The following is a 27,138-nucleotide window of genomic DNA, read 5'->3' on the forward strand; positions in this document are numbered from 1 at the left end:
CTACTGTTTGTACTACAACTACTTTCTGTGTTTGTGGCACTGGACAAAACTGTGAGGTTACTTTGACTACCTTGTTGAGATGGAATTGAACATTCACCTATTTCTGAAACTAGTTTAGGGATTTTGTAGCTCTGAAGTGTGCTCCTGTTTTCATTTGCAAATTTAGGCCGACATTCTACCAAAAAAAAAACTAGTTAATAGCTGCCATTGTTCTACCAACCTTGTCAAGCATTTTCCTAACGAAAGCCATCGTGTACACACATGTTTGAGGACTTTCCTAGTGTCTACATCATGCAGCATCTGAAATTCTTTTAGCTTTTCTTTCCTATTTACACTCTTTTCAAAGTAATAAAAAATATCAATCAAAATGTCATCCACTTTAGATGGAAGACAAGCAGCAGCTTTTTCAGCACATTATTTATCAAATGGCATGGACAACCAACGGCAATCAAATTTTCGATTTTACTTTTCATAACAGCAGCCACAACACTTTTATGTCCCATCATCACTGGCGCATTGTCAGCGCTTTGCGCCAAACAGTTTGAAAAAGGAATGTTGTTTTCTTTTAAGGTATGAAGTAAAAGATTACCATTATTTACTCCTGTTGAGTTACCTTTGAGAACTGGTACTGCCAAGAGCCTATTTTGAATTTCGAGCTTGTCTTTACTGTGGAAAGTAACCACAATGGGGTAAAGTTTGCAATCACTTTCATTACTACCATCGGTTGCGATGGAAAATGGTGTATTACGTAACACAGATACAAGTTTCTCATGCGAGCTTTGATCCATTTGTCCCAATATTGCTGCAGATTTGGTCCTCGCACAGCCGTATTTTTTGGCAATGTCACTATCGGGAAACATCTTTCTAAAAAGCGGCCCTGCATGATCACTACACGACAGCGCTAAATCATGTTCAACTAAAAAAGATGTAAAATAACATTCTGCTCGTGTAACACTATTATCACTGTTCACAGCAAAATTTAGTTTCTTATTGGAAGCAATACACTTCACGTGTTCGTTGTATTTTTTTGGAGCGACATGTTTCAAAATGTCTCCTCTTCCACTATGCGAGATAGAAAAATCAGCACGGCACATGCTACAAAACGCGAAATTGCTTCCTTTACGTGACTCGAGTATTGATGGAAACTCGTTACTGTAAGCTTTCATAAAACTTGTTTTGTGACTTTTACAAACAGTTCTATCAGACATGGTCACGTTGCTCTAGACGAACAAACACCGCCGCCATTTGCCAAACAGCAACGGAAGCAGCGCAAGACGAAAATAAACATTCGACTTCGACACCAACTACTCACTTACTATTGAATATCGAACACGGCGACAGCAAGGTATGTGGCTCGGCTGCGCCAAACAGCACAGCCCGGCTCAGCCAAAGAGCATGAGCTCGGCACGTAGCGAAACGTAGCCGTGTAAAATATCAGCAACAGGTTCAAATGTAACAATACTGTTACAGTTAACACAAATAAATCATAGTATTTACATAGCTGAACCTCAAAATAAATGCAACCTTAACATCTTATTCACAGTTGCGTTGCCACTAATATTCCCCCTTGCTGATGCAATATAATTATGTAATTAAAAAAATCTCGGGGCCCCGAAAAATTGTGAGGAAACACTATTTTGGCGTGAGGGCGTGAGATGGACCTTAAAATCGTGAGAGTTGGCAGGTATGCACCTGGTTCACTTTTGCTACTGCCTGGAATGCCAGGCTCCATCGTTCACACAAGTGTATAGACTACCCTTTTTTATTAAATGAAATTTACCGGAAATAATTATCACGCGTACTTTAAAAATACCACTTGTTTTAATTGTTCACTTTCTTTCATACATAATGACCAACTACTAAAACGTAAAACCCTCTGATGATTATGAAAGATGTTTTTAATGGCATAAACATTTGAAACCTAGATGGCGTCTTTCAGTTTATTAGCGTTTCGAATATTACGCGTTTGGCAACACTGCTTATTGTTGCTTTTATTTATTTTCAAGACAAATTATAACCTAATAATATGGCAAAGATGTTAACATTCGCCAAACTTAAAAATAAATACATTAAAAATAATATTCAACATTGAGTTCTTTATTTAGTCAGAGATTTATTTTAAACCATGTTTATGAATGAATGTTGAATTTATGTTAATGTTTATAATATGTATTTTATTTTTTGTGATGTCTTTGTACTTTGTTCGTTTAATACGTATATGAAGTTGTTACAGGACATATGTATACATAACGTATTTTTATAATATACAAATTAGTACGATGTAGGTTTTTACTATTTAAAAAAAATTTGTTTTCCCGAGGTATTATCCCGAAGAGAGAAATTATTTTCCCAAAGTTCGGGAATGGTTTTTTTCCGACTTTTATCCCGAATTTCGGGATCCCGTCCACCTCTAATTTTTATGTGCCTTCAAGTATTTAAGTACTGCTTGTTTTTGCTTTGTTCATAAATGAGCAGGTTAGCATAAACTTTCCTTTGTACAGTGTGTCCCTAAAGTCATGGTGCACTTTTGACCAGTCAGAGGAAAGCAACGAAACAAGATAAATAGATGTGTGAAATCTTCACCAAATAAAAGGTAAACTCTTGGAGGTCACGACTTTACAACACACTGTACTTTGTTCTCACCATGATTTTTGTCTGAAGGTGGAAAAGGCCATAATGTGCCTGGTGCATAACGAGACAAGAGAGTTTGGTAGCCGTGAGAAAGGACTCTGGAGTGCTGTTGCAGTGCGTCAGTATTGGCTGGTATTTTTGTGATTGGTTGCAAATGATTTCAGCAGAATTTGTGATTTTTTCCTTGTAGTTTCTGTTGGAAAAGTCTCGTTGCGAGGGGTAGGAAATTTGTATACTGCTGAGTACGGATGGGAAAATTGATTCTTCGATACCCCGATACCAATCGATTCTGTGAAATTAATCGAGAATCGGGAAAAACGTCGATTATTTGCATTTTCGATTACCTAACCTAATCTTTGCGTCACAATTTAACTACAAACATACAAAACATATGTGGTACTGGAATAAAAATGCCAAAACCAGCATAATATGCTTTCTAAAATAATTTTCCGTGAAAATTTTAAACGTTCGGAAGTTTAGTGAAGATTTTTGCCCATCACTGTTTATAAATCAGCTATACACGTCTGTTTACTAACAAATATATAACCGTAATTTTAACTACATATTGTTTTGATTTACATACAGTAACCATTTGATATTCCGCAGTAATTAATGGTAATAAAAAGGAATATAAAAATTTTATTGTATCCTTGCCGCAACGAAAATATGAACGCAGAGGACTCGTACCAATGACATAATAAACCTGCGTAACGTAACATACAAATTTACCATACCTTTAAACATTTTAAATGATTATATACTTATACACTAGGCGCAATATAACTCCGAGCTTGAGCTACGTCACCCATGAGGAATAGGGACTGCAACACGTGTGGGGGGTCGGGTGGATGAGGGAGGGGTATAAGCAGATACGGCGACCTTGCACATCAGGTAGAGAAAAGCAGAAAACATTGACCACTTACCACTGACGTTCCAAGCACTACCTCAGTTCTTCAACGGCACTGACTGTTCCATCCGAAGAGTCTGATGTGTAAACGTCACTGCTGTCACTGTTTTCATCACCTAACTGAACGATCACTTCATCAATTTCAATGTCAAAACGCACATCCTTATCCCAGTATTCGTTTTCGAGTGTCTTGACGTGATTGCAAATCGGTATCCAATCTTCTGGACCCATTCGGTTAAATATCTCCTCGCAAAGTTTTTTTACATTTGCCAAATTGCAAGTAACATTTCTTGAAGCGACTTCTCCTTTAACTTTAGCCCATATGCTTTCTATCGGATTCAAATCCGGATGATAAGGGGGCAGACGAAGTAATGTGTGGTCACTATTTACTTACCAATAGTCTGTCTGCCGAGTACTGCACGTGCGAAGGTTTGTGCTTCTTTATGAGGTTATACAAGTTTGGTTTAAGCATGTCGCTAGTAAAGGAAATATTCTCTTTACTTAACCACTGCTGCATTTCCGATTTTGTCGAGCTGGAGGTAGGCGTTTTATTTATTTTTACATTGTGATAGGGAGCATTATCTATCACAACAACACTGTTTGGTGGAAGATTTGGTATTAATTGTTCGGTGAGCCATATTTCATAATTATATTTATTCATGTTTTTGTGATAATCCCCTGTTGCCTGGTGCGACTTCCACATTGCAAGAGCATTTGGGATAAAACCCTTTTCGCCACCTGCGTGAATCATTATTAATCTTTGACCCTTCGCGACAGGCACTAGTAAACCATTTGAGGACATGTCACTCCACATTTTATTTTTTACATGAGACGACAATATGTACGACTCATCCATGTATATAATTGTGCGTTCATCGTTTCTATATTGACGCATACTCTTGAGATATTCTATACGTTTTTGCCGAATATCTGATTTTTCTATTAAAAGTAAGTGCTGCGATTTGGTTTTCTGCCACCTGAATCCTAGCTTCTTCAAAGTCGTCCTTAAGGTTGTATTGCTACCTTGGTAATTTATGTGATTCTTTAGTTTACGTCGTACAGTTTCGAAAGTCGGCACACGTTTTTCAAGTAAGTAAAAATTGTACACAGTACGTCGTACCACAGCTTCATCAAATGTGTCAAGTTCGTGTTTACATGTTTTCTTTCGCTTCTTGTTGGGCGTCTCGAAAGATGTTCCTTCACCAGCTTCATTCCTCTTCTCCTCCCTTTTCATTGTTTGTACAGTCGTGCAAGACACACCCGTCGCCTTAGCTGTTCTCAGCTGTGCTTTCTCTAGTGAAATGGAGGGTTCCTGCAATCGCGCTTCATTTTCCATAAACTGCAGAACGTTATAGACGATTTCCCGTGCCTGCGAGTGCAGTTTTTTACTCTTAACTTTTGACAACACTGGAGGCATTTTATGTATAAAGTTGTACTTTACTGAAGTACTGCACTACATATGCAACACTGGCTCTGATCAAAAGTGATACACTACATGCACACAAACCTCAGATCCAAACTGTAAACGAAAACGTTTAGTAAGTACCACGGATGTGTTAACGAACGTATTCGTCGGATTTCACCGAAAGACTAAGTTTTCACTTTGTGCAGTAGCGTGTAGCCCCGGTTATCAAGTTACGCATTATCTCTCACTGCCGCGCCACGTCTGCCTTCTCCAATGTCGGGACTCACAAACACACAACGATTTTCTAACCGTCACCCAGGCTCGGAGTTATGTTGCGTCAACTATAATTGCCTCGACTGTTAATAGTTACACTTATTACTGCCGGTTTTAAATATTATATATTAGGCGTGTTAAGGTTATGATTGGCTTAGCATAGCATCATGACATCACGAGATATTAATATGTAGTAGCCATAGAGTATATCTCCATGGAGTAAATACACTGACTGCTACAGCTTGCTGCCGTGCTGTATGGCACGATATAACAGTTTGCTACGAGAAAAAAAACGGGCGCTTTCATTCTATCACAAATGGTCGTTGGCGCGTTTAGTTTTACTGAATCAGTAATAGATTAGATAGCTAGCACATGGCCGCCGAATCAACTAAGGAAAGCAGTATCGGCAAAACGTAAACACGTTACTAAGTAAGTTATCTTGATTGCAGCGACTTCACTTCAAAATTGTTGTATATCTGGAAGTATTTGTACTGTGCTGTTTAAAATGCTTTAAAAACACTGTATACTTCCAAGTGTTTACTACGTTTTGATTAATTACGATCATGTCAAGTGAAGTCTGGGAGCATTTTTTTATTGATCCAAACGACAATAATTATGCAATTTGCCAAATTTGTAGTACGAAAATTTCGCAAAGTGGTGCTTCAAAAACAACAACAAACATGAAAAAACATCTTGGGAAACATACTGCGTTTATTGAAGATACCAAGAAGAGATAACTTGATTCAGCAAATAGGAGCTTGGATTTACCAGCTCATGCAGAGAACGAACTTCTTTGCCCTGCAACAGTGGTTCATTGTTTTCATCACCTTTGATTCAAGTCAGTCATCAACCTTGTTCATCTCCTAGCAAAAGCAGCAGCACTACTTTGTCAATACCCCAGTCATCTGCTTGTACAATACTTGACCCTGATGATCCTAGCTCACCTAATCCCACAGACTTTCTAAGCAGTTTCAAACAGTGCCAAATGCTGAAACCGAAACCAAAACCAATAGCCAAGAAATCTCTTGTCCAATCAACACTCAAAGAATTTATAACTCAAACCTCACCTATCAAACCAGGTGACTCAAAAGCTAAATCAATAACTAGACATATTGGAAGAATGATGTGCCTAGTATAAGGTAAAACCTTATTAGAAATTCTCATTAATTTGTTTTATATTTACAATGGTAATTATTATTACTCTTTGACTTTATGCTATGCCTTTGATTATTTCATTAGCGCTGAGAAACTTTTATAATCCATGGGCAGTTCACAGCAATATAATTTAAAACATTTTATTTTCGCTTGTGCTATGGAAATAAGTTGGAGAGTTACATTTTTTGTTCGTACATAGTTACAATTAAAAACGTTCTAGAAGGGGAATCTTGGAATTATTCTGAGGTGACAGACACAAAATTCATAGTCTTGTGTACTTTTGGTTGTCTTACACCGCTAATTGATTGAAATGATTCGCTGCTATGAGTTCAATAGCAAGCTGAACTCGTGGTGTTATAGTTGTGCGGATATTTTTTTAATATTGCACCATTTCAAGACGTCTCAACATGGACTTTACTATTGTCCCAGTAAGTAGCTGGAGGAAGTTGATATAAACTGTACATTGTTCGTACGCACTCATATTTATACAAAATATCCAACATTTAAAAGTTATTGTACATTAAGTCCTCTATTTACGTCGTACCGATTTACGTTTATTCGGATTAACGTCGCTAATGTTTGAGTACTCATGTTTCAATTTAAGTTGTCGCCGATTCACAATAACGTCGTTTACAATGACCGTAAATCTTTATTTTAACCAAAACACCGTATATAATTCGTTTATAATTCTTTGTTTCCTTCAGTAGTTAATTTAGGCTATGTAGCGTAAGCTACACGTTCACCGCATTATCTTATCATACATCATGAGGGACGCTTCCAGCTCTTACGTACAGTATGTACTATATATCTGTTTTTATATTTCAATCAATAAAGGTAATAAAGCAGCTGGTTAAATAACCATTCTATAAATCTGAGAAGTACTAGTTGGACTTGTTTCCCACGCAGTCTGTTGTCATTTTCTGATAAAATTGCTCGTTGTCACGTCTGTATGCCAGCGCTTCCGGCCGACCTTGGGCCGTGGCCGGCCGGTGGCATGAAACATGGCTCATTTTGCGTCATTTCTATTTACGTCGCGGTTTTAGGAACGTAACCCCGACGTAAACCGAGGACTTACTGTACCTTGGAGTGCTAATATTTCATGAACTGTGTTATAATTGCAAAGTTAAATGAAGAGGTGCTATTTGCATGAACTGATATGTGTTAAGTGTATGAAATTGGTGGAAGTACAATTATTTAGCGTCTAGCTATAAGAAGAGGCGCTTTTATTCGTCTGGGAATAGAATACGTCGCAAATGTTCCTGATTTCACGAGCCTGATCTACGCCCGAACCAAGACACGAAGGATCGGCATCCCGAGAACTGTTAAAGACAAAAAATGTGTTGGAATATATTGAAGTTCCCCTACAGAGGTGTTTAGATTGACTGCCTCTGTATCTCATAATGCAAGAATTATTTGATCGGCAGCATTGTATGTTTCAAGGGTTTTTATGTTCTTACAATGTTCAATTCAAGGTATTGTGACTTAGAATTAAGTAAGTGTTCCATGTGTAGTACTTAGTTTAGTAGTTTTAGTGTTGGTAGCTAAGGCATTCAAGATATATGCAGCAGCATAACTGAGCATGCTAACAATTCTGAAATCACACTTATTTTGCTTGCACTCATTAACCTTACAAACCATTGTTAAAGATAATTTTTGCTTTGTCCTACGAAACGCTCAGTGGTTCCTGTAGAATTTTAATAGAATCTCTTATTTATGATGTTATCTGCCAGAGCTAAAACTCAGAATAGACAGATACTCGATAAGGTGTTCAGAATTAACTTTAACTATACGGTGCCCAAACTATAATTATTTGCATGTGTATATTTTATTTACCCATAAGGCAGGTGTTTCTTAGTGAAGAGCAGAGTCTATTAGGGAATGGTGTATAAATCTCAACACTCGCTCACTCGCCTAGACATACAAGGTTGGGGTTATATGCACACACACATACACACACACACACAATGCATTTTTCACCACCCCATAGACTAGATAAGCAGCCTTTTAGTATTGTCGAGGACAGAGGGTTTACTGAATTTGTGAAATTCATGGAGCCAAGGTATGTAATGCCCAGTAGGAAACATTTTTCGAAGAAAGTGATACCAGAGATGTACAATGAGTACACAGAAAGTGTCAAACTACACCTGACAGATGCAGAGTATGTGAGCCTCAAAACAGACATGTGGACTTCAAATAATAACGACGATTATATGAGTCTGACGGTGCACTTTGTCGACAGAAATTTTGTTCTGCAACACCTTTGTATTGGGGTAATCCCATTTGTTGAATTCTCACACACAGGGTCGAACATTTGCACTTTTATCACAGAAACTCTTCAAGAGTGGAATCTGAGTGAAAAGGTTGTATGCATTGTGAGAGACAATGGTAGGAACATCATAAGTGCCCTAGAGACATCACACTTTCAACATCTCTCTTGCTTAGCGCATACATTTCAGCTTGTTGTTAAAGATGGGTTACTTAACAACAAGAATGTAACTAGTTTGACAGCAAAATGCCGCCGCATTGTTGGTCATTTTAAACAATCAAGTAAAGCATGCAAGGAACTGAAAAATGCTCAGTCTGTTCTGAGTGTAAAACAGCATAAAGTCATCCAAGATGAACCCACCCAATGGAATTCTACATTACACATGCTGGAACGTCTACTTGAGCAAAAGCAGGCAGTCACCCTAGCTGCAATGAAGCTGAATTTGCCTGCAGAACTTTTGACTGCAGAATGGAATTTACTTGCCCATGTGTCCGACTTACTGCACATTTTCTACCATGCTACACTTGCTGTTAGTTCTGCAACTGTGACTGCATCAGAGGTAATACCGATTGTTAACAGCACACGTAGAGAGCTACAAAAGCCAGCACCCAATGGCTCAGGAATTCTGCGTATCAAAAATGATCTCATTTATTCATTGAACTTAAGGTATGCAGAAGTGGAGCAAGAAATTTTGTTTGCAGCAGCAACACTTCTTGATCCTCGACTGAAAAGCCATGTGTTTGTTAACCAAAAGTGTGTTGAAGTGGCACAAAATTGCTTCATTGAAGAAGAAACAAAAACCAACTGCTCAGAGCCTGAGTTACCCAATGTCCAAACAAAGCAAACAGCAGCACCAGCAGCGAGTCATGGAATGTGGGCATTTTACAACAACATCATGAATGATGCCAAGTGTGAATCAAAGGAAACTTCTGTGAAGGGTGAAATAAACACTTACCTTCAGGAATCAATTCTTCCTCCCACTGCAGACATTTTCAAGTACTGGAAGGAAAATTACAAATTCCCTAACATTAAAAAACTGGCAAAAAAGTACCTTAGCATACCACCATCCACAGTGTATTCTGAAAGACTTTTCAGTACTGCTGGCCTGACAGTTGACCAAAAGCGCCATCGATTAGACCCTGAAACTGTGCGAAGGCTTGTTTTTCTAAACAAAAACTTGTAAATTGTTTTGTTTGTTCACAGCAGTGACATTTTGTTGAGTTTTGAGTAGGCTTTTTTTTTTATTTATTTATTTATATTTTATTTATTTGTATTTGTGACATGCCCACCGACAGCTAAAACACTTTTATGGTGGGCACGAAAAAAAAACTAAAATACAAAATACAGAAGAAAAAAAAGCTTATAACAACACAGAAACACAAATACATAAACAAGACAAACAAAGATATATAGAAATAGGAACAATAACAACTAGGTCATTAACAAAAATAAAAAACAAATACAAACATAATTAATACAGGTAAAATCAAATTATTAAATGTTAAGAGATATTGAAGGAAAAATAATATAGCTATGACAGACATAAATCAGAATATATATAATTAAACACTGTTGGAATTCAAATATATATTATTGTAATTTGTTATAAGTCTATAAATAATATCATTATTAGTATGAAGAGTACACAGAGTAGAGCGTAAGCGGGAATTGAATTGAGAAATTCTTAAGGCAGTATTTTCAAGAAGATAAGGGCATCTGAATTTATGAATGTAACAATTATGAACAAAAAGAGCATCAAGATAGGCCCTACGGTCTACCAGAGGTGTCCAATTGGGGCGTGGGAGGTTCCTTGTAATAATTAAATCTATAACTTTATTTTGAATACTTTCGATTTTTTCAGTATCTGTTAAGTTGATACCATTCCAGATAACAGTGCCATATTCTAATTTTGATCTTATAAGTGCCATGTAAAGAGAGATAAGTGAGTCTGAGTTGGTTGCATAAGAAGTAATAAATTTTATAAGCGCTAGAGTTCTTCGTGCATAGGAATATATGTAATCTACATGTTAATGGAAATATAGTTTAGAATCAAGGATGATACCGAGATCCTTTGTGTAGTGGGCTTGAGAGATGATAGAATTCGCTAATTTGTATGAATATTTAATCGGATGGTATTTCCTAGTGAACGATATAACCTTGGTTTTATCTTTGTTGAGTTTGACCAAGTTTCTTAGACACCAATTATTAACTTTAATAATATCTTCTTGTAATAATTCACAATCCTCTAAGGAATAAATAAGTTTATAAATTTTTAGATCAGCAAAAAGAATTCCAGTAGAGTAGCAAAGTACTTGTGTAATGTCATTAATAAATATATTAAAGAGAAGAGGTGAAAGAGTACCTCCCTGGGGAACACCAGAACACGCATTATACTGAGAAGATCTATGATTGTTGATCGATACAAAAAAACTTCTGTTGGATAGGTAGCTTGAGAACCAATTTATATAGTTTCCACAGAGACCAAAATGGGATAATTTAATAAGAAGTAAGGAATGGTTTACAGTATCAAAGGCTTTAGCCAAGTCGAAGTAACAGGCATCGGCCTGACCCCTATTTGTAACTATATTATATACAGGATTAAGAAAGGTAAGAAGATTAGTGGTAGTAGACATACCAGACCTGAAACCATGTTGATTATTGGTGAGAGTATTACTAAGTTGAAAATTTAAAAATTTAGCTATAATTTTTTCAAAAATTTTGGAGAACCCATTAAGTAATGATATTGGCCTGTAGTTTGAGACGTCTAATTTTGAACCATTTTTATGAATAGGAATCATTTTTGCTATTTTCCAATTATTGGGAAATATATTCGTTTTCAGACTGGTGTTAAAAATGTGATAAAGTAGAGGTACTAAAAGATGGGCACAGCCTTTAAGAATAAAATTGGGAATGCCATCAGGACCTGTGGATTTAGTTGATTTTAAGTCCTTAATTGCCCAAACTATTAGAGTTTCAGAAATTTTAGGCACAGCTATAGTCTCAACAGACATGACCGATGTAGTTATTGGGGGAGAAGTATTTGGGGTTACATATACACTAGAGAAATACTGAGCAAACACATTCGTTACCACATTCGGATCATTTGATATATCCCCATTTACTTTAAGAGAAAGTTGTTCATAATAACCATCTTTCATTAATTTAACATATCTCCAGAAACTTTTAGGGTTTTTCTTGATATTGTTGTTTGTCGATTGAGTCCAGTGGATTTTGTCGCGTTTAATTAGAGATTTCACAGATTTTCTAAAATGAGAGAACTTTGCATAGTAGAATAGATTATTATTTCTTTTGTACAACTTGTGGAAATGTTTTTTAGATTTAAGAGCACTTATTAATTCGTTGGAAAACCAAAGGGGATATTTAGATTTTTTTTTAATAGAAAGAGGTATAAAAGTATCAATTTTTTCAGAAATACAAGTTGTTAGTTGATCCACGAGATCATTAACATCAGTAGAACTATAAAAGTATGACCAGTCACAGTCATTAATAGAGTTGTAAAGACCAAGATAATTCCCTTTTTTGTAATTTCTGAACACAGAAGAGGGATTAATATTATTATGACATGTTTCTAACATGATGTTAATATTTAAAGCGGGATGGAATATATCTTCTTTGATAAGGATATCAGCAGAATGTGATACCAAACAATGAGGAAGATTAGAAAGACACAGATCTAAGAGATTTATAGCTGGTTGGGTACAATTAAATTGTGATAAAAAAAGACTAGATGTGAAATTCAGTATGTAACTGGCTTTAGATTTGACATGTGAGTGTATAATGTTATCAGGATTAGAATTAGACCAGTCAATGCCAGGCACATTAAAATCACCACATTAATTTACATCCTCTGGGTTAATTTTTGTAGGATCTAATACTAGTGATGTCTAATTTTTAAAAAGTTAACTACAATATCTTTCTTTTATATGTACATAAATTAAAAGTTTAAAACAGTTTCTACAATTTGTATGTGTGTTGAATTTTTTCTGAAAGCTGTTTAACTTCCAAGTATTTGCTAAATGTGTGTGGCTTTAAATAAACCTCTTTAATTCAGAATTCAAGTGAAATTCTCTGTATGTTAAAAAAAAATCTCCTATCAGTTGTTCAGTACAGGAATCGAGAATTTATATATTGGAATCGTCCCATCCCTACTAGCCTCGTTATTCAATGTCTGAACGAGGTACTGATAGGTTGTGAGTCAGGCAGTGGCTCACAAAAAACATATTGATGTGAGTTAAGAGAGAATTTTGTGGCTGTGGTATGGGTGCTACTATGTATAATAACCTTTTTTTGGCTATTTGGAACACTAAACTAAAATTTTTTGATTACAGTTGTCAGTATTAGCCCACAACAACTCATAAACTCATTCTTTGTTCCGAAGGATCAAGCCCTTCGGCTCACACTGTGAGTTCGTGTGCAACCATGGGACATAACTGAGAACTATCTTTTGATATTTATCTTTCGGTACCTGAGAACAGTCAACGTGTTTGTTTTGTAGTCAGTGAAGAGGTTATGTGTAACCTGCTTGTAAATTTGAAATATATTTGTTTCTCGTGGTATGGAAATGGCGACCAAAATATTTGTGAAACATTAATAAAAAAAGTTAAAAATCAGTTTGTGTCTAATGTGAATTGTCAGCAGTAACATTTACTTTTGAACTTACCTATGTTTTTAGCATTCAATTCATATCTGCAAGTGTTCATGAAACATGTTATGTCCACTCCAGGCCGAATGTTTTGAGCTAGCTGAGGTGGTCTTGGGTGTATAAAGTCAACGTTTGTACTTTATAGAAATATTTATATTGATCAATTTTGGTGGTTGCAGAAGTCGAAACAAAAAATTGTTCGATTTATGATATGCAAATCTTTACAAATTTTAAATAAGCTAAAACGTTATTTTGTCTCTGGAAGTATGCTTATCTTTGGTTTTTTTTAAAAAGGTAATAATTTTGTTGTTTATTACTATATTTGTAAAGAATAGGAGATTCTTTTTGATTATATTTTGCTTGCGTTAAAGCATTGAATTTTTTTTTGGTTAAAGAAAAATTGTAGAATCGCGTGTTACAAACAAGGACAAGTAAAAAATATTCTTTTAGAATATTCGGTTTGTTCCATTTTTCGGTCATTGATAATATGCGTCCGTAATTTTAGCAGCAAACTGGAAACTTCGTATGATTTGAATTAATACTTAAAAGAGATATCGAAGAGCTGTTTTAGTAACGGTAAGATTTATTTATCGATATATACCAAGAATTAAGTAAATTTATTGAAAATATTGTGTTTTGATAAGAATTGTTAATTATCGTCGAAGATTTCAACACTAAAATTCACGGAAGAACAAGCAACGAAACTTTTATACTAGAACGAAGATCTGCCTAATTATGTTACCTTAATCGACGCAAAGAAGAACGGTTAAAATATCTTGAGGATTTGAAAGAGAGACAATTCAATTATTCAATCGACGACGACTGAACCACGTTAAAATAGGAAAGGCGCTGCAGTTTTGACTACACGAGCTAATAAGAAGACGTCTCGGGAGCCTAGCAGGAGGACAACCCAGCAGCCCGGTTCGCGAGAAGGACCGACTCGACGGCGCAAACTAAGAAGGAGGCGGTTCACGAGCCGAGCAGTAGAACAGCCCAGCAGTCCGGTACGAGAGGAGGACTGAGTCAACGACCTACCAGCTATCCAGAGCAGGAGAGCCAGCTACACGCGGATCGTCGCAGAGTCCTGGTCATCGAGGAAGTCAATACGTCTGTAGAGGCTATAACTGTCACTGAGGTCGGTTGTTTTTTTCCAGTCCCCGTACAGTCGTCGATTTGGAACGTTTCCCGTTTGTTGAATTTCACGAACATTATTTTTTTTATAAAACATTGATTTCCGCCTGAAAGACTTACCAGCGGCATAATTTAAATCCAAATCTGAATCTCTTGTTCTATAATTATTAGAATAACTAAACTAATTAATTTAAATTAACTCTCGGGATCCCAAGACTATTGAATAGTAAATATCTGTTTGCAATTCTTTCAGGGCATTAAATTGGATATAAACGTTAGTCTCTGATGTAGTAATGTTTCACCAACACTCAGTGGTCCACGCTCACCGAGTGCTTTCAATCCTGGCTTAATACATAATTTTTACTTAATTTGAACTTACCACAACTTAACTTTCAACAGAAACATATAGAATTATTGAATCGTTTACATGATATAAAACAAATTGTTGATATATTTACACTACACTAACTTTGAATGAGTTTTTTTTTTGTTTTGTTTTGAACTGGATAAACTTGTTACATACATACACAAAGAATTCCAAGCATTCTAGAATAAGTTAATAGTCTAGTAGGATAAAAATGTGATCAATGTATGTATAATAATAATTGTACCCTGCAACGGCTCTGCCGCACTCACATTAGGTCTAAAATACACCTACTTTCGTTACAGACGCAATTTACCTTGATAATTTTAGCTGTTTGAACCAAGAACATCTAATTCATTTTTTTTTAAACTGACGGAACTCGACGGTTGTGAAAATTTGTTAAAGAAATATAATCAATTTTTTTTAGCTTCACACACCCGTTGGTACGTCAGTTCTGGCGCCCAACGTTTAGGCTCGAATTTAGGTGAAACACACTGACTACTACACTGAGACGTGGAGAATACGAACGTTAGGACACATTTAGTCTGGAAATCGAAAAATATGCCATTTGGAGAAAATAGAGAACCATACTTCCTCAGAGGAAATGCGCTAGAAGAGAACAGTAGCACACATTCAGAAACGAATGCTGAAGAAAGGCTAGAAACGGGAGAAATAGGAGCAGAGACGATGTCGGAACTCCATGACAATACGAACGTCCCGAATAACCAACAGTTACAACGAGGTGAGGAAACGACTCGAACAGAAAATGAACACCAAACCGTGACACTGGAACAAATGTTTCGAGTGCTACAAGAGGAAAAACAGGAACGTGAACGCGAAAGACAGGAACGGGAACGCGAAAAACAGGAGAATGCCAATAGACTAGACAATATTGTACGAATCTTGAATACGACGTTAAATAATTTGACTGCAGAAACGGAACAAATTAGGACGGAGGTTACACAAACACAACGGACCATGGAACAAAACTTTTTTGTTGTACACGAGCGGATTGAAACCCTAGAGAATACGGTACCGCTGTTAAAAGAAAATGTCAGTCAAGTACAGAAGGATTTAGAAAGTAAAGTAAACCGAGTAGAAATACGAGTAGAAGAAATCGAGAGGAAATTTACACAAAACACTGCGTTGAATATTACTAAATCAACTGTCCCCAATGAAAATAATAACAACAGAAGCGAAAACATTAGTGTAGCTAGTTCAACTGGGTTAAGTGTAGAACCAGTCACTATAGTTAGAAATAATGTTCCGTTAGTTACTGATTCCATGTTGACCCTGCATCATCCTGCTCGAAAATGGCTAGATAACGTACCTAGTTTTGCCGGAAAAAGCACAGAAAATCCCAGAAAATTTATTAACCAGTTCGAAGAGTATTGTAATACGTTTAACCTATCCGAGACAGACAAGATGAAAAGCATTGGCCATTGTCTAAAAGACACCGCATTCTATTGGTGGGAATTACTGAAAGATTCTATCACTGAATATAGTACATTCCGTAAGGCATTTATACAACAATTCTGGAGCACCAGAATACAAAGCAATTTACGTATTCAGTTGCATTCTGATAAGTTTGACCCTAAAAGAAGCCAGAATCTAGAAGCACACATTAACAACATGTATGAGAGAACTCGCTATTTGGACTGCAACATGGAAGACGAGGAATTTAAAGCGATGATACTATCACAGCTACCCGTTAGATATCAGTTACAGTTAAGCGGACGAAATTACAACGGAATAGTAGATTTTAAGGAACAGTTACTGAACTACGACAGGCTAGAAAAACTAGACCGAACTAGTGTGAATAAGGAGACGTTCGAGCGGAAGAACAATAATCCACCCGCACCATTGTACCAAAATTGGCGAAATAAACCTACAGCCACGAATAACGAACAGAGATCACCTCGCATTAACGTAGAACAACCTAGACAGCAATGGTATCATAAAGGATACAGGGGACGATACAAAAACTTTAATTATTGGAATCAACCGAACCATACTAATGGGAACCAAAGACAACAGGGTAATTACAACCGGGAACAATACCCTAACCAACGACGGGAAGGGGCCGTTTGGAGTTCAGGTCCAAAAACTAATACGTATCCGATAGAAGAAGGATTCGCATGTGACCGGAATGCATCACACGGACAATATCGAGTAGAAGCACAGATTTTTCAGCCGACAGAGAAAGCAATAACGACTGCAAACCACACCGAGCAAGGAACATCGCGAGTTGAAAATAATCGACAATTTATTTCTCCAAGTAACTGTGATAATGACACAAAATGGCAGTGTAACCGAAATAATGATGGTGTTAATTTTAGTCAAAGAGTGGACTCAAATCATACTACTTCAGAGAGGTCTGGTCGAATTACACCAACATGGCAACCTGACCAGATACCTGGACTTGTTAACCGCAGGGAAAACTAAGCAGGGAGGGCGTATCACAGCTCCTATCACCACTCCCTAATACGAATTTTGAAGGGGCTAAACATCACCGTAAACCTTGTCTAGAAAACAAATCGAACACAGTCATCACGAAAAGAATAAATACCGTAATATTCAGAGAAAACGAACGCGACTTTCTGTTAAGCGAACCGTGCATCGAAGCCGGGAATGCAAAAGAAGCCTTGTGTCCTGAAATAACACTTAGCATAAATGGGGTCAAATCACCGGTTCTACTAGACAGCGGAGCAGAAGTTTCATGTATTAGCGAAGATTGTATAGAAATGATAGAAAGTACAGGAATCAAATTACCACGTATGCCTGTCCCGACCATTAAAATTTTAGGAGTAACGTCAAGGGCTAGTCCCATTATTAATAAACAGACTTTGCTAGAAATTGAAGGATTAGGTAGCGTAAAGCGCGTACCTGTTTTGATAGTGAAAGGTTTGGCAAAACCAATTATACTTGGAATCGATTTTTTGACCACATACAAAATTATCATGGATTTCGGAGGATGGATGATTACGGCTATGGATAGCTTAGAGAACCCGACCACCACGGAAAAATGGGAAGTGACGGACAACTGCGTATCACTCCTTCGTAATGTAAATTCGTATGCTATGATATGCTCTACCATGGCAAGTAATTTAAATGCGACCGATGACGATTTGCGTAGTGCCATGAGTGAAATTACTCTGATTAGCGATAAGGAGAAAACGGAACTATTTCAAGTTTTAAAGCATTTCCAAGACGTATTTTCCGACAAACCTGGACTAAAAAAATTATACCAAGCTAGCATAGAGGTGAAACCAGGCGAGCCATTTCATAGAAAATCCTACCCGATTCCAGCCAAATTTTTGAGTGAAGCTGAAGAATACTTACAATTGATGTTAGACTGGAAGGTAGTTGAACGAGCTCCTAGCCCATACACCAATGCTATCCTGTGCGTCAGAAAGAAGGACGGTTCCGTACGCCTATGTCTGGATGCGCGGGAAATTAACAAGATTACCATACGAGACCGAGAAAGCCCACGGCCGACAAATGACATTCTACGCTTATATCAAGGAGTAAAATTTCTAACAACTTTAGATTTGTCAGCCGGGTATTGGCAAATTCCATTGAAGAAGGAATCACGGAAATACACGTCCTTTTTATTTAAAAATTTCCAGTACATATTTCGAGTCATGCCTTTTGGGTTATGCAATGCCGTGGCTGAATTCACGAGATGTCTAGACCAAACATTAGGACCGGAATGCAAAAACTTCGCTCGTGCTTATGTCGATGACATACTTATAACTTCGACATCCCTGGAAGAACACTTTATCCATATCGGCATTGTTTTGACCAAGCTACGTGACGCTGGCATGACGGCAAAATTGAAGAAATCTGTGTTTTGTCGCCAAGAATTACCTTTCTTAGGCCATATTTTGACACCAACCGGTATTAAAACATCACCCGAAAAATTACAAAGTATTACTAATTTTCCAACACCAAAGAACGTCAAACAATTGAGAACTTTCCTTGGCGTGATCGAATTTTATCGTAATTATAGTGATAAGATAGCTAAAATAGCTGTACCACTTTTCGGTTTATTAAAGAAGGGACAAACATGGAAGTGGTGCGATGAAGAAAAGAAAGCATTCGAGGACTTGAAGAAAATTTTCATTGAAGAACAAGTATTGCATCACCCTATTCTAGGTAGAGTTTTTTTGTTGTATACAGATGCTTCCGCTTATGCGCTAGGTGCAAAATTAGCGCAAATCGATGACGAAGATATAGAACGAACAGTCGCAATGGCAAGCCGAACACTAAATAGTGCCGAAAAAAATTATACAGTCACAGAACGAGAAACTTTAGCAATTGTATGGGCCTTACAAAAATTTAGGGACTTATTGTTGGGTGAACATGTAAAACTGCTTACTGATCATCAATCATTATTATTTCTTAAAACTGGCAAAATTTTCGGTAGTAGGCTAACTCGATGGTGTCTACTTATACAAGAATATGACATTGAGATTTGCCATATTAAAGGCAAGGAAAATGTGGCAGCGGATTACCTTAGCCGGGTACCGGATGTCGTGGAAAACGAAAAACCGAATCATCGTAACCCGAAAGAATTCTTAGTTGCTCATCTAGTGGCGGAACAAATGGCCAACAACGATGTTATCAGGAATGCTTTCCTAAATTTAGCTCAACTTCAAAATGGGGATGAATTCTGCCAAAATATTAAGGGAAAACTTCAAAACATAGTACCAGAACATAAACTCAATACTAAATATTGCATTTCTAACGAAGGTATTTTATTTTACCAAAAGAAACTATGTTCCCGATTCGAGGATTTATGGAAACCGGTCGTACCTAAAGAATTATTAAAGAATATTGCATGGGAAATACATCATAACTGTGCCCACATTGGTTCCAAGAAATTGACCGCTACCTTAAGTAGAAAATTATACTGTCCGAACTTACCCAAAATTGTAGTGAAAATTACGAGATCATGCGACCTATGCCAAAAAGCAAAACATTCACAACGCAACTTAGTTGGAGAAACACAACCGATAATTCCTAGAGGACCTTTGCAATTGTTGTCGGTAGATTTACTGGGACCATTACCTCGCTCAACTGCAGGAGTAAAATATGTATTTGTAGTCTTAGATGTTTTCTCTAAGTACGCCAAGCTCTACCCAATAGTACATGCTTCCGGCAAGGTCGTCCTTCAGAAAATGAAGAGATTCGAGGCTGAAGTGGGTCACCCCGAAGCGGTTATTTCAGATCACGGTACACAATTTACCAGTTCGATATGGCAAGAAGGATTAAAGGAGATGCATATTACACCCACCATGTCTTCGGTTAGACATCCCCAAAGTAACCCGGTAGAACGACTAATGCGCACGCTAGGCAACATGCTACGCACGTTTTGTTATGATGCACAACAAAGTTGGATGACTAAATTACCATTTATTGAATGTGTTATTAATCATACCATCCATAGTTCTACCAACACCACGCCATACGAAGTGCTTACCGGAAAACCGTCCAATATCATTCCAGAAACAATGGTACCAAAATTACAACATGATGTCGCTGAGGAAGAGCAAGACGAACTGAACGAAATACGACGGGAAACCGAGGAGTTAGTTAGGGCGAAACTAACCTCCGCTGCTGACATGAGAAAGAAGCATCAGAAATTATCCGGAAAAACTACTTTTGATTGCGGAGACCTGGTACTAAAAAGAACCAATCCAACCAGCCAGTTCTGGCAATACATTACCCGGAAGTTATTTCTACTATTCGACGGACCATACCTCATAACTAAAGTCATTCGGAATAATTGTTATGAACTCTCAGACCTTAACACCAGGCAGATTATAGGACATTACAACATTACCCAACTGAAAGAATATCACAAACCTGTTGTGACCGAAAATATTGAATGATTTATACATATGTTTAAAATATCCTTACGTTGACCTAGCATTCTTTGTATGTTTTTTTTTATTTATTGCAACATGTATGTAATATATTCTTGTTAGGATATTATGAGTTTAGTCATTAGTCTTAGTAAATGTAGGAATATGACAACCTCGTTTGGTGGACGATAAATAATAATGAAGATGTAGATTCTGTTATCTATGTGTATTAGAAATGTCATTCTGTTTGTTCTATGTATGTTTAAACTGCACATAATAGACATTTCTAAGAAGGGGCAATCTATAAAGTCAACGTTTGTACTTTATAGAAATATTTATATTGATCAATTTTGGTGGTTGCAGAAGTCGAAACAAAAAATTGTTTGATTTATGATATGCAAATCTTTACAAATTTTAAATAAGCTAAAACGTTATTTTGTCTCTGGAAGTATGCTAATCTTTGGTTTTTTTTAAAAAGGTAATAATTTTGTTGTTTATTACTATATTTGTAAAGAATAGGAGATTCTTTTTGATTATATTTTGCTTGCGTTAAAGCATTGATTTTTTTTTTGTTTAAAGAAAAATTGTAGAATCGCGTGTTACAAACAAGGACAAGTAAAAAATATTCTTTTAGAATATTCGGTTTGTTCCATTTTTCGGTCATTGATAATATGCGTCCGTAATTTTAGCAGCAAACTGGAAACTTCGTATGATTTGAATTAATACTTAAAAGAGATATCGAAGAGCTGTTTTAGTAACGGTAAGATTTATTTATCGATATATACCAAGAATTAAGTAAATTTATTGAAAATATTGTGTTTTGATAAGAATTGTTAATTATCGTCGAAGATTTCAACACTAAAATTCACGGAAGAACATGCAACGAAACTTTTATACTAGAACGAAGATCTGCCTAATTATGTTACCTTAATCGACGCAAAGAAGAACGGTTAAAATATCTTGAGGATTTGAAAGAGAGACAATTCAATTATTCAATCGACGACGACTGAACCACGTTAAAATAGGAAAGGCGCTGCAGTTTTGACGACACGAGCTAATAAGAAGACGTCTCGGGAGCCTAGCAGGAGGACAACCCAGCAGTCCGGTCCGCGAGAAGGACCGACTCGACGGCGCAAACTAAGAAGGAGGCGGCTCATGAGCCGAGCAGTAGAACAGCCCAGCAGTCCGGTACGAGAGGAGGACTGAGTCAACGACCTACCAGCTATCCAGAGCAGGAGAGCCAGCTACACGCGGATCGTCGCAGAGTCCTGGTCATCGAGGAAGTCAATACGTCTGTAGAGGCTATAACTGTCACTGAGGTCGGTTGTTTTTTTCCAGTCCCCGTACAGTCGTCGATTTGGAACGTTTCCCGTTTGTTGAATTTCACGAACATTATTTTTTTTATAAAACATTGATTTCCGCCTGAAAGACTTACCAGCGGCATAATTTAAATCCAAATCTGAATCTCTTGTTCTATAATTATTAGAATAACTAAACTAATTAATTTAAATTAACTCTCGGGATCCCAAGACTATTGAATAGTAAATATCTGTTTGGAATTCTTTCAGGGCATTAAATTGGATATAAACGTTAGTCTCTGATGTAGTAATGTTTCACCAACACTCAGTGGTCCACGCTCACCGAGTGCTTTCAATCCTGGCTTAATACATAATTTTTACTTAATTTGAACTTACCACAACTTAACTTTCAACAGAAACATATAGAATTATTGAATCGTTTACATGATATAAAACAAATTGTTGATATATTTACACTACACTAACTTTGAATGAGTTTTTTTTTTGTTTTGTTTTGAACTGGATAAACTTGTTACATACATACACAAAGAATTCCAAGCATTCTAGAATAAGTTAATAGTCTAGTAGGATAAAAATGTGATCAATGTATGTATAATAATAATTGTACCCTGCAACGGCTCTGCCGCACTCACATTAGGTCTAAAATACACCTACTTTCGTTACAGACGCAATTTACTTTTATTTACGACACATAAACTAGTTACATTGATTTACCTTGATAATTTTAGCTGTTTGAACCAAGAACATCTAATTTTTTTTTTTTTTAAACTTACGGAACTCGACGGTTGTGAAAATTTGTTAAAGAAATATAATCAATTTTTTTTAGCTTCACACACCCGTTGGTACGTCAGGTGCAATAAATTCTCTTAAAACTTGGAAAGTAATATCTCACCACAGCATGGTTCGTACTGATTGGCTGGCGAGACAGCGCTCAACCGAACATTATACTCCATTGCTGTGCATGTGTGTGTATGTGTAGGGTTTTTTCCAACAACACACTTCCGACAATGGCGCCAGTCTTTCTTTCTCTTTCCATCTTTTTGAATTTGGAAACATATCAGTAAGCAGCTTTTGAAAATTGTAAAAACGTACTTAATATTAATGTTAATTTAAGTGACCAAACAAATAGCAATATCAAAATAATGAGAAAAAATTAACTCAACTTACTGTAAAATAAAATAATTTTTTTTAAAGAAATGGAGAAATATTAAGATTTTCTAAAACCATCAAATATCTGAAATGCCTATGAATAATATATTGAAACATGATCTTCAAACAATTATGAACTCTTAATAAATGTTACAGTAGTGGCTTCTGGGAAATTAGACAAATTATACTAAAGTGAAAGGTTGGTTAGATGAAGTCAGCTACGATAATTTTATGTAAAAGGTTTGTTTCAATATTTGAATCATGAAATAAAAAATTGTGTTTTAACAATGCAGCTAACCTAACCAAACTTTAATTTCAGTTCCTTCGCTTTATTTTCCAGAACATAAAATTCTACATAAAGACCCAGAAATTTTTTGCAAACAACAAATACCATGAAATCCAAATCAATCCATTTTGTTGAAAACATTTTTAAAATTCAATATTTTGAAATCAGTGATTAAATGAACTCGTACTTACATATTCAACCTTAGATATTCACCTGTTTTCATTGTTAACAGCAGTCAGGTATATTGTATTGTTACGAACGTAAGCAGGGCCGCGGCGCGCAGGTGCAGTGCTGGCTGACATCACATGGCCGCCACAACGTGAAACGTGCCGCGCACGTCTGGTAGATTACAAGGGTCGCCGCTTTCCCCACCTCCTTCCCTCCGCTCCCCGCGTGGCGCTGACATCTGACACCTGACGAGGAGTTCTGCACGCCACCTGGCAGCTGCCAAAGCGTCTCTAAAGATTTCTCGCGTCGGGTCGGCGCGGAATGATGCGACTGGCCCAACCGCGCTCGTGAATTCTATAAGTGGCGCCTGTGATATATAAGCCCGGGACGCTGGCCTCTGAGTCAGCTCAGCTGGGAGCTGGGAGTTTTCCCGCGACGGAGTTTCCGGGCGATAGTGTCGTGGGCGCGGCGGAGTTCCGAGGCGAGAGAGTCTGCGCGAGAGTCCCGAGCGAAGTTCTGAGCGAAGCGTCGAGCGGATCCTCGGGGAAGAGAAGTGTGACGACGGCGGCGGAGTGCGGCGACGGAGTTCCACGAGGAGTGCTGCGGCGAGAGTTGCGCCAGAGGTGCGGCCCAGCGAGGTGTGCCGTGTGTGAAAACGAGTGACCAGAGAAAAGACATTTCTTTAGGTGTGATTGAATTTTAGGCATTTTTAGAAGATTATTTGTTAGTGAAATAAGTATTGGCAATAAATAAAACTGTGTAGTAAAATCTTTAATTGGGCAATACATTTACAAACCCGGTCGTAAGAGTATTTTAGTTCAGCAACATCATAAACACAATTTCTGCTAATTTTATCTGGAATCCAATACCATTATTTTTTTCTCTGCACTTTTTAATTGCAATGACCATTTTATCATATATACATACAGTAAGAAAGCTGCTACTGTGTTGCATGGTGTTAAGATTGATTGTGACTATCGATTTAAATGCCGTTGAAACTATGGCATTTACATGTTTTAATGGCTATCGCAATGGAGTATCCATGTTTTGTGGTGTTGTTTGTTTATTTTCCCCCCAACTCTGGTACATATGATGAAGTGAATACTAATAATATTTTGGTTTTTTAGTTTGAAATGACAAATATGCCATGTTTTGAATATTCTTCATACAATTTTTCTGTTAGTGTTTAGCAAGACTGTAGTGAAAAAAAAAAATAATACTTGTTGCATGCCTAAAATGTCAATCCAGTATAAAAATTTTAATGGTTAATTTTAGCATAAATAAAACACGGATGGAGACTAAACACACAACACAAAAACACACACACAAAAACACACAAACAAACACCCCCCCCCCCCCACACCCCTCAAAAATCTGCCTTTTCAATCTTTTAGTTCATCCAGTATTAATACTTTACACAATATTGCACCAATATCATATGCACAAAATCTCTTCATATCTGAGTGTGTAATAAAATATATAAGTTTATATGCAACACATTTTTACAAGCTATGTTTTGTTAAGGGAAATGCTTGAGTGATGCTGCAGTTGCTTTCTTAACAGATTATATTTTTGTCAATGAAATGTGTGAACAACCACTCACTTCACATTATCCACGTTTTCAGTTATCACAAAATAATTCAGAATTTCCTTGTTTTTTTTATTGTATTACTGTTGTGTTTTGTGGTTTTGCTATGGTTTTTTAAGTCATTTTTTTTCTGCCGTATACAATGTTTACATCACAACGACAAACTGAACAAACTGTACGTGTTACCTTTATCATACTTGATAATGTACGTTGAGGACCTAGCTGCTTACCCAAGGCCTTTTTGTAGTGGGCGCCACCACGTGAGTGGGCACATGGACCCGGCTAAGACTCTCGGTCAGGGCGTTACGTGGCTCGTGTGAGGCGAGATATTAGTCCTATAATTAATTGAGCTTATTTACATAAGACCTGGCCCGCTCTAGGTGTCGGGCACGCCACACTGATCAGCATACATGGATACCATGGGGTTGGCGACACGTGGCCACATGTATCTGACTACTCCGCATACGTCTGGTCTCGGCCAATGACGAAGAGGAACTGGAGCGAGCAGCGCTCTGCACGCGGACAGAAGGCAGCTTCCCGTCGGAACAAAACTGTTATTCGATGCTGTGATCCCACGCCAAGGGTTAGTTTAAGGAAGACACAAAACACTCTTATAATTTATACAATCCCTCATCCGGGCTCATTAAAAAGGTTTACAATAATTGTAGTTATTGGTTTATGGGAGACGTCACTCTGCCGCTAAGCGCCCTCTTGCAGTAGTTTGTGGTGGGAGACCTAAGATGCACATTAAGTTCTGCCATCCCGGATTATACCCGAACAATTCACCTTCGGCCAACTTCGGGATTTGTTTTATTTTTGTGCAGGAAAAATGAATTCAAATATTAAAAGTGGTCGGTTAGGTTAGCTACATTAAAACACTTTAAAACACTATGGACAGTTAGTTAGGTTAGTATAGCTACAATAAAAGGAGAAATATATATATATATATTATATATATATATATATATATATATATATATATAAACCCGAAGTTGGCAGAAGGTGAATTGTTCGGGTGTAATCGGGAATGTCACAACTTTATGTACATCTTAGGCTTCCCGTTCGTGGTGGGCAATTTGAACACACGCATGTCTACATACATCGGCGAAGGAGGGGAAAGAGGGGAACTGGACAGTGGAGTTGGATCAGGCTTACGAGGCAAAGTCCCAACTGACGTCAACATCTTGCACGTATACGACTTTGAATGCCTGAAAGTACTGCTTGGTCTTCCCGTTCATATAGAAAAAATTAATATAATCGTACTGTAATTACAATACATGCATCTCTAAGTAATTATTCACGTAGCACTAAACTAAGTTTTATGCAAGCGAAATAAAACAATAAAATATATAACTTAAATTTTTTTTATCTGAACCATAATACTGCCTTTTTTACACTAATTCACTCAAAGACTTCAGAAAAATATAGATGCCCAACCACCAGGCCCTAAACATTAACAAAAAAATGATACTACGCTGTGATTAGCTTGTAGCAGCCAATGGAGAAACAGATGACATACTATAAATATTCTTGTTTGACCTTCATATCCTGTCGGTGATACAATAAATACCAAACTCTTTCAAATTTATTTTCATAATGTAAAAATGTTCGGAAAATCAGTAGAATAACAGATAGGGCAGCACAATCATACAATAACATGAGTTTCTGTATATTTTAGGGTAAATTGTACAAATTGGCAAGTATGAAATGGGTATTTATATCACATAAATGACTTAACCATAAAAGTCTATGTTGGTATATGACAAACTGATGAGGTATGCCATTTCAATTATGAATGATAAAACACTCATATTCAAAAATTTGAATATTCGCACAGGCCTAATTTGAGCACTTTTTTTTTAAATTATAGGATTGCCATAATTAAAGAATTTTGGGCTCTATGATTTTTTTTTTAGGTAACACATTCATTACAATTTAATATCATGTACTGGATAGTAATTTT

General features: G+C 36.9%; 1 protein-coding gene across 7 annotated transcripts in view; it reads right to left on the reverse strand.

Moving 5' to 3' along the window:
* LOC134527188 (uncharacterized) overlaps positions 1 to 27,138 on the reverse strand; it is a 412,406-nt gene that overhangs the window by 20,485 nt on the left and 364,783 nt on the right. The gene's annotated exons all lie outside the window — the stretch shown is intronic.

Source organism: Bacillus rossius, chromosome 1 (assembly GCF_032445375.1).
Source record: "Bacillus rossius redtenbacheri isolate Brsri chromosome 1, Brsri_v3, whole genome shotgun sequence".
In the NCBI taxonomy this organism is placed as follows: domain Eukaryota; kingdom Metazoa; phylum Arthropoda; class Insecta; order Phasmatodea; family Bacillidae; genus Bacillus; species Bacillus rossius.